Genomic DNA, 10,174 nt, shown 5'->3' with positions numbered 1-10,174 from the left:
GCCGTTAGCTTTTTTTTACAATTTTCTTTGTATTCTCCCGCCACGAGAGGTCAAAAGAAATCACCACACTAAGTAAAGTTATTTTATGACTTATTAGCTCGGAAGCGATAGGAGGTTCGAAAGACGGTTCAGCTGCCTCTGAGGTAACTTGGTCGATAAAACCAGCAGCATTGCTCTTCGAATCCTCAGATAAGACTTTCATTAAGGACAAGTCGTTAACGTATTTCCATCTGTCCTCCAGTTCAGCAGCAATTTCATTTATCTTGAGGAGGAAGCCCAGCGGCTCGATCACAGTTCCTTGTGGAATTCCACAAAAAAAACTGACAGAGAAGTGGAAATTGGTCTTTATACTTTACAGTTAGCTCTCTATTTGTTAAGAAGCTCTTTATGATTTTAATGACAAAGTTGGGTAGATTTTTTTCCGCCATTTTTTCTAAAAGGATTTGGTGATCAACAAGGTCAAATGCTTTTCTGAATACAATTGCAATTAAATTTATCCATTTTCCAGGTTCATCCAGGTGATTTAAAATAAAATCAATTAACTTAACGAGGTAATGAACTGTTGAACACTTAGGGATGTTACCAAATTGCTTTCGATCAGTTACTTTCAAAAGATGTTTTTTCAGCCAAGCAGCAACAAAGCTTTCGTACATTTTGCTAAAAACTGACGTAACTGTGATCAGCCGGACACCAGAGAAATCATTAGCTGCTCCTTTCTTTGGAATGGGGGTAATAAATCCTTTCTTCCATTTCTTTGGAAAATGTCCTGTATTTGTTATATTATTGAAAATTATCTGAAGGGGAAACGATAATTCCTCTTTGGACTGTTCGACATGAAGGACTGTGAGTCTCATGTTTGGAATCTTCAACTATGGTGATTCTATCACCATAGAAACAAATCGACTCCGGGTGGACTCCAACATCCAACCTTTCTGTTAATTATAATAAAGAACAAACTTTTAGCCCATAGAAAATATTTGAATAAAACACAAATTTTGACAATATCTGCAGTAAAGAACGAATTTTCATGGTTCACGCTCTAGCTGTAACCTAGTAGAGAGTATAAACCTACACAAATATTTAAAGTATCTTAGCAATCATAATTCCACTTTTTGAATTAAAACTTGTCACATGAATAAAAATTAAAAAATAAGCTGTATTTTCAGTTCATAATCTCTATAGTTATTATGTAAACTGCAAAAATATTTGTGGTGTCTTAGCAACAATTTTTTATTTGAGATTAGAAAAATACCTGAAAATTATAATAAAAAACGAGCTCTTGCCTATACTAACTTGCATAGACAACTTAACTATAGTTGAGATTACAGTATTTATATTGTGACAAAGCAAAAGGTATAATAAAAACTGCAAATCTTTGTAAACTGCAAAAATATTTAGGATGTTTTAGTAACATTTCACACTTTATGAAAAGAAACTACATACATTCGAAAAATGTTTAAATGAGTTTTATTTTATCTTAATGTTTAAAAAACTTATTGTTATTATATAGATACCATATTGTTATTATTAAATACCAAAATTATTTGTAATTACCAGATTTATGGTTTCAGTTGGTTTATATTAATTATATTAAAGAACGAACCGTTGCCCATAGTAAATGATAATTATATTGAATAACGATCATTCGAAGATCCTTAGGTTTTTTCCTGCTTGTAATCCGGGTTGCAGTGGTAGCTAATCCACGTTTTCAAACAGTTGCAATTACCAGGTTTTTGCTCTTTAAGCAATTTAATGTACTTCTCCATACCTGAAAATCTTCAATTTTTTCTCATAAGTGTGACAAGTATGACAGCATTATTGCAATACTGATGTATATGAGAATGATGTCACTCATAAAAATATTTTTTTTTTTGGCAAAAAAGAATCACAGCAAAGAAAACTGAAAAACTTTTTAAAGTTACTTTGCCAACACAAGTACTTCAAGATTGAGCCCCCTGAAAAGTGCTACTGAAATCTTGCCCCCTGAAATCTTGCTCATTTTGTAATTTCTTATCATTATTATTTATTTGTCTATGTTCACACAAAAAAAAACATTGACAGGCTCTCAAAACTTGTAAAACCATGGATAGTAATGATATAACTAAAAGCCCTGTGTTCTACATAATTAACAAATTATGTGCTCTTTATGTTAATTAATTAAAAAAAAACTTTCCAAAAATACATTTTTTCAAAGAAAAGTAAAGGCCATTTTAAACTTAAGCTCAGCAGATGCAAATACCTTTTAAAATTCAAATTCAAAACAACCAGAAATTACTATTAAAGAATAAATGAAACCCAAAACGAACAGAAATTAAACAAACAATCATAGCAAAAACATACAACAAGTACTAATATACATGAATAAATAGATCTTAAAGCCAGTAATGCTTAGATTGAATATGAATATCAAGCTTAAAATGAAAACCAATATTTTCCTATTGAAGTATAAATGAAACTTAAAACAAACAGAAATTAAATAAACAATATATGAAAACAACCATACAATAGATATTAATGTAAATTAATAAATAAATCTTAAAACGAGTGAAACTTAAATTGAATATGCAAATAAAGCTTGAAACGAACAAAAATCACCACAAACCAGAGTTTGGGTATGACCTCCTTCTCTCACTGTAAAAGTCTAAAACATACCGCGTCATTGACGCTTTACTGAAAACCAATTTTATAACAAATATTTTCTTTTGTACTTAATATTGAAAATAATTATAGTAACATTTTGAACTGAGCTTTCAGCAATTAATATCATTATACATCAAATATTCAGTTTAATTTATTAGCTCTTTTTAAAGTTGTTAAAGACGAATATAGTTTCCCTTCAAACAAGTGTTTGGATAGTGTTTAGGAAGGATGCCTCCTTTCCTAACTGTAAATAAAAACCAAAAGCCTACTGCGTCATTAGTGCTTAACTGAAAACGAATTATATTAAAAATATTTTCTTTTCCACTTCTTACAGTATTGAAAATAAAAATACAATTACAGTGAAATAAATTCTTGAACTGATGGATATTTCAACAATTAATATCATTATAGATCAAATATTCAATTTGATGTTTTTTATACTTTCTAAGACTGTTCAAGACGCATATATTTTTAAAATGGCCTTTACTTTTCTTTGAAAAACTTATATTTCGGAAAGTTTTTTTTAATTAACTTTTGTTCGTTTTTGATTGGAAAAAATTTCAAGTTTTTAAAAATTCCTTATTTCAAAATCAAACTTAAAAAAAAAATATTCATCGACGTATCAAAACTGATATCAAAGTAACAGTATCAAAATTAAAAAATGGGTTTGTGTCAACCTCGAAGTTTTCATTATCTGATGTTTGAACTATTTTTAACAAAAGTGATATCTCAAAATTTTTGTCGGATGGGTTTGGGGAAAAAGGGCGTGGGGGACTGGATTAAGCTTTGGTCTCTTTTGAATCTTTGAAAGTGAACTAGAACTTTCTATTTTCAATCAAATGAGCCTTCTCTGAAGTTTATACGAGTATATAATTTCTTAGACCACACTGCTTTTCCATTCACGAAAAATTAAGCAAGAAAAACGGGTTTTAATTTTTATAAAGCAGTGAATACAATAAAATAAACACTTAATTAAACAAAAATACTCCGAATGTTTCGGCCCCACGTCCTGGAGCCTTTCTCAACGGAAAAAAAAGAAAAGAAAAAAAAGAGAGCCTTTCAACATGTTGCCTTTCAACAAACACGCTTTCAACATGTGCATATTTCAGAAATTTGTTCAATAGGACTCCCAATAAACTTAAAACCATTTTTTGGTAGCTTAACAGCTAACCTCTTGATATATATCCTGATTTTAAGGATTTAACCAGTATATTTTTTACTTTTCGCGTAAGTCGCCTATTTTTGTGTCAGTTTTTAAATTCATCCCCTCCTGAAAAATGATTTTGCACACGCGCCCGAGCCTATAATGCCCTTGTTTATTTCAGAAGTTCAAAAAATCAGGTTTATTATTCTTCGTATTAGAATGTCTCTTTTGGTAAGTTAATTAGGTACGTTAATTAAACCACGCTTAAGGTATCCTGTCACTACCTCTTTTGGAACCAAAATGACGAATCAATAGAATACAATACCAGGAAATTAAAAAACAACCGAATTAAATTATTTAAACGACTGCAGAAACGAATATTGTTAATCCCTACTTTTCTTATCTATAAGAGAAGATGTAAATCCTGAATAGAGTTTAACATGCAAACATAAATGAAGCAGGCTTTAAATGAAAACACCCTAAAAGGGGATTTTTCAAAGTATGGGGGGGGGGAGAGAAATAACATTCAAGGGTTTGAAAGTAAATTGAATTTGGCTTTTTCAAAATATATGGGGGGGGGGGTATTTGCCGTTTTAAATTTTTTTTTAAAGAAATACTGAAAAGGCATTTTTAAATTGAAACATCCTAAAAAGGTATATTTCAAAATCTAGGGATGGGGTGGCAAATTAAATTCAAGGAAGTAAATCCCTCTCCAAACCTTAAGTTTTGCACGAAATAGGCTTTTCTTGTTCAAATGCTTACACAGCACAGCCAAGTATTAATTGAATTTTTTAACTAGGAAGTTAATCATGGTTGAACACTCATCATTGTAATATACTATTTCATTAAAGGTAATAACACGCCAGAGAAATAAATTTGCTGCTAAAATAAGCAGCCTTGAACGCTGAGGTCTGTCTGAGATGTTCAATCACTCAAAACAATTTTCTGAATATTGTCACCAGTTCCAAATACTCACTTTATTTATTTTTTTTTTTTGCACCAATGCACTTTAATACAAAATTTTACATTACACATTACACATTTTTACATTACATACACATTAGTACAAAATTATGAAATTCACTCCCGGTAAATTTCTCGAATCATTTTAGCGGGTATTACAGTATAGGCGTTACTGCCCTCAAAAGTAATCTTCAGTGTGCCATCTCGGTATCGCATCGCTGAGTTGGCCCTTAGAATTTTCTTGGCCCATGGATTTATTTTCTTCCTTTCTGAAACAAGAGAGAAATCGGTTAAACTTCAATCCTGCTCAGTTCTCTTTTGGAGGATAAATATTGATAATGAAACTAGAGAGACAAGGCTTTGTGACAATGAGGCTAAACAAAGTTTTTTTAGACTGGAGGTGATGGTTGGGAGGGGGGATTGACGCTCCAAAATTAAAAAAAAAATATTTCTTCATTAAAAAAAATTAATAAGAAATTCGCCCTCCCCGTCACATTTTCATGGTGCCACTGTTAGGTTCAATATTAGCATTTTGTTATAATTCGTTACTGGTTGAGCTTTTCAAATAAAGATTAGTCTCGTTTACGAACAGAGTAAAAAATATTGACAAATTATGCTTTCTGGCCATTCATCTAGTACAATGCTTTGGTTATACTGCATTTTAGCTATGTCTCTATTTTGGAATATTTTTTCCACAAGTGATAAAAGAAATATACGTTCAGACTTGTATAATTATGCTAAATTTCTGCGCTCCGACCGTGGATAAAGAATTCATCGGTTTCGCACCGATTCGGCATTATCGACCCCATTGCATCCCTTAATAAGTATCAGACAGAATTCTTAAAGTCAGTCGAGACCAGTAGCATTGCCGTTGATATTCGTCCTTAAGTATCTTTCTGTATGTATATAGTAGCTTAGGTTTCGCTCATTCCTGTTGTTTTCATAGTCTTTTCTGTGTCAGTTGATTTATTCCATTTGTGGTTTTGTATCGTTTTTCAAATGGGAAATAAAACTATCTATTCATCTAACTTAACTAAGCCGACAAAACTACCAGAAAAAAACTTAACCCACTTAGCATTACATCGAGCAGCAATTAGAAGCATAAACACAACCTCTATTGGTGCAATTGAAAAGGATGGACATGGAATTGATAAAATATTTCAGTTGTCAAATTAATATTATTAGTCATACCCCTACAAATTACTACTTGACAATCCCATCAAACTGCTGCTCTTTAATTAACGGTCGGGCAACATCTGGGCATGATTAAGTTTGGGCACGTTCCTCTAATTTACTAAACCTAGACTACTTACTAAAATTTGGAACTTTTTACACCTTAGTAAAATAAAGCTAAATTTTACGCCCTCTTGTACCTGTAAGATGAACATTAGACTATTCTAATGTTAAACCATTAAATACACAACAAACGAATAGTTATTAATGACAAGCAATACTTATTTTTTGATGATGAATTTTATAGGCAAATTATAAAAATCTGCCCAGCCTAACTTATATTTTAAGACGTATCGTTACTAAATTACTTACATTAAAATATTCCTTCTAGAACAATCATGAAATAAAAATTATTAGAAGAACGAATTTGAAAATAGAGTGCGTTACGGATAATGTCGATGTAAATTTATGTGGTTCCAAACATTATATAAATGAAAATTTTCTGTAAAAAAAAGGAAAGCAGAAATTAATATAAGTAAGTATATGAAGGGTAAAAGCAATGAAATTAAAATGAAGAGTGAAACAAAACTTAAAACGAACATGTATTAACATAAATAATTTAAAGGTATGGTTGACAATAAGAGTCGAAACTGAAGTTGATCTATAAGAAAAATGAAAAACCAACGCCATCTAACTTTACCTAGGATTTCCGTTAAAGTCCGTTTATTCTTTTTCAGTTTTAATATCCACTAAAAATATAGGGAGTGCTTTGGGGGCCATTATTACAGACATGTTCTGTTTTAGTATTTACTCTGTATCAATAGCCACTGCTTCTGGTTACATAGTAATTAAAAAAAATTTTCCACAAAATAAGTTTTTCAAAGAAAAGTAAAGAACTCCATCAAAACAAAATGAGCAAAAATAAAATCAAATAATCTACCAAACTTGAAACTACCACAAATCAGCATCAATAAATAAATGAAACCCAAAATGAACAGAAATTACAATAAATAACCAAGTCAAGTTCAAAACGAGCAGAAATTAACATGATTAGGCCTCAAAACCCCTATGCCTTCCCAAGGCCAGAACAAAATTTGCATTTTACTGAAAATAAATGTTTTTACTTTTATAAATTGAATAAATTAAATAAAATTAAAATTTTGACTAATAAATAGCTGTATATGCATAATAAACCGACAATGCACATTCATTTGTATTTTTTTCAGTACAGTGCAAATTATATTATGGCCTTGGGAAGGCATAGGGGCCTTGGGAAAGCATGGGAAGGCATAGAAGGCATAGGGTTTTTGTTAAACATAAAGAAGTTGGTAGTATTATTACCAAACAGTTCGTGGTAAGAAACGACGCGGCTCAAGGGACAAAAAATCTAAGAAACGGTATTTTGATGTCAATAGATACACAAAAATAATTGGCTTGTTATGCTGATTCAAAATATAGAAGATTCAGTAAGTATATTGCTACCCATCAAAAGCTACGAACCTGAGAAAATTCATACCTGATTTTGAAAAATGGGGTAACAACCCCAAATAATCAAGTGATCTTAATGAAAATCTTTACATTAGATTCAACGTATCAGAGAACTCTACTGCAGAGGCTTCAAGCTCTCCTTTGCAAACATGTCAAATATGTGTATTTTTTGCCGGAAGAAAGATCGCAGATTTGTGTTTATTTGTTTTGTTTTATCCCTAGGTGTAATCGTATCGAACCAATGGTCCTGGAATATTGGAAGAGGGCTCATTCAAACTAAAATCAAAAGTTCTAGTGCCTTTTATAAGTTAAAAAAATATTGGAGGGCCGATAACTCCCCTCCCACGCCCCCTTTCCCCCTAAGACATCTGGTAAAAATTTTAAGCCAGCAATTATTGCAACATAGTTAAGAGGTCCAATAAATATGCCTTCGGGGATACCATGTCCCTCCAAAAGCTCTTGGGGAGAGGGCTATAGGTTGTAAAACTGTATTATAAATATTTTTAATTTTACAACAAATTCTATATTATAAATTATATTTGTTTTTGAGCTGTATACGGACTCTATAGCTTAGTGCATTCGACTGCAGATCAAGAGATCACCGCTTCAAACGTGAGTGTCCCATAATTTTAGCGAGTAAAAACTGAAGAGCTATGACATTGAATTTTAATAAAAATGATATTAATTTTTATCAAACAGTTACATTGTTTTGAAACGTAGAGGGACGAAAGCCGAACATGTTCTTTTCTAAATCATGCACATCAATCTTACAGCAACACCCTTGCAACACAAGTTTGATTAGGCAATTGTTTTGCTGATTTTTAATTGTATCAGCGCTGTGGAATATGCTGATTCACCTTATATAACTGGTGTTTTATGTAATTTTTCTGTGCTTATAACTTCTGGGTTGTGGGATGGTTAAGACGTAAAAAGTCACAAAATTGAAATTTTTACGCTTAATTGTCATTTTTTGAATGCTCGAAATATATACTTTGACATTATCCTGCTTGTCATTAGTAGTAAGAGAGGTGCTGATTTCACCCCTACGCCTGAGGCATAGATATGTGTGCAGTTTAACCGGTATATTGGCTTGCCAGGGTCAGTCACCTATTACTACGAACGGTACATTGGCTTAGCAGACGGGTTTCTGCAAAGTGTTATGGGCTTCCTTGAAAAAATACCAGTTTAAAAAAAAAATAAATAAACACGTATCCATGACCTTTCTTCTGGCAAAAAAAAATACAAATTCCAATCAAAACTTGTCAAACGTGTAAATATCCTGTAAATTACAGGTATCTGATAACTCTTTCAGTATTGCATGTATTATTAGTGGTATAAATGGTATTTCATTTGCGTAAAGCTATCTCGATTTGCCAAAACTTTTATCATTCGCATAAAACTAACCCAATTTGCAAAAAAGGTATTTCCGTTTGCGTAACTCTGCTCTGAATGTTCTTAATGAGGATATAAATAATATAGAATGACAATGTGACTTGACCTAGCTTTACCTCTCCGATGTGGTCTGTATAATACACAAGTAACGTTTTAAAAGTATTCTCAATTTAAAATAGGATCTAACGTTCCCTTCGTTCCCCCATTTCTGCGGGGCTGGGTTGGGTTGGAGAGAGAGAGGGGGAGTCCATTTTGGAGATTTCTGATAACAAGTACCATTCATTGCGACCGTAGCTCTATGTTGGCTCGTTTTAAATACTTCAGCTTGTTTATTCATTTGTGTTAAATACAAATCTTGAATCTGGAAAATGAAAAAATAAGTATTTAAACAAAATGTACGATGCTGCTAATTAAATAATAGTAGGCTACACTCAGAATTGTTTGCATGAGGGTTCAGTTAAAGAGGTCTCACTTGCACGAGGGATCAGATGCATGGGGGTTCACTTGCTTGGGGTTCAGTTACACGGGGATTCAGTTACAATGGAACCCACACAAAAACAATGGGGCACACACAAAAGCCAAAAAATGAAAAAATAAGTATTTAAACAAAATGCACGATGCTGCTAATTAAAGAATAGTAGGCTACACTCAGAATTGTTTGCATGAGGGTTCAGTTAAAGAGGTCTCACTTGCACGAGGGTTCAGATGCATGGGGGTTCACTTGCTTGGGGTTCAGTGACACGGGGATTCAGTTACAATGGAACCCACACAAAAACAATGGGATGCACACAAAAGCCAAATTAGCCCAGTGGCCTATGAGAAATGATGGGTTGCATGGAGGGTTGAGTTGCACGAGGTTTCAGTTAAAGGGGGTACAGTTACACGGGGGTACAGTTACAGTTACACAAAAGTTTGATTATTTCAATAGTGTTTTGTCGTGGTTTACCTTATCACAGTTACATTCTCTTGATTTTTCAAAGTTCATTTTGAATTTCTTTCATTGAAATGCAAGAGTTGGATTATTTCAGTTTTTGTGGTTTACCTTGTCACACTAACAGTCTCTTTATTTTTTCAAAGTTCATTTTGATTATCTTTCGTTGGAACGCAAAGGGTGAAATTATTTCAGTAGTGTTTTTTTATGCTTTAACTTTTTAAATATACATTCTCTTTATTTTTCGAACGACATTTTGAATTTAAATCGTTGATTTTAAAGAGCTGGGATATTTAACTAAGGTTATGTCGTGGTTTACCTTGTCACAGTTACATTCTTTGATTTTTCAAAGTTCATTTTGAATTTCTTAGATTGAAATGCAAGAGTTGGAATATTTCAGTAGTGGTTTATCGTGGTTTACCTTGTCACTGTTATATTCTCAC

The 10,174-nt window shown here is 32.3% G+C and overlaps 1 long non-coding RNA gene across 1 annotated transcript in view; it reads right to left on the bottom strand.

Annotated features, from left to right (window-relative positions):
* Nucleotides 1-4,864: 4,864 nt before the first annotated feature.
* Nucleotides 4,865-10,174, bottom strand: part of LOC148944856 (uncharacterized) — a 29,392-nt gene continuing 24,082 nt past the window's right edge. Inside the window, exon 3 of the long non-coding RNA XR_016142705.1 lies at nt 4,865-5,016. This is a non-coding gene — a long non-coding RNA (uncharacterized LOC148944856). The remainder of the gene's footprint in view (nt 5,017-10,174) is intronic.

Source organism: Artemia sp. Qi Xiang Cuo, chromosome 13 (genome assembly GCF_049724085.1).
Source record: "Artemia sp. Qi Xiang Cuo chromosome 13, ASM4972408v1, whole genome shotgun sequence".
In the NCBI taxonomy this organism is placed as follows: Eukaryota; Metazoa; Arthropoda; class Branchiopoda; order Anostraca; family Artemiidae; genus Artemia; species Artemia sp. Qi Xiang Cuo.
This window is presented reverse-complemented; position numbering and strand designations above follow the sequence as displayed.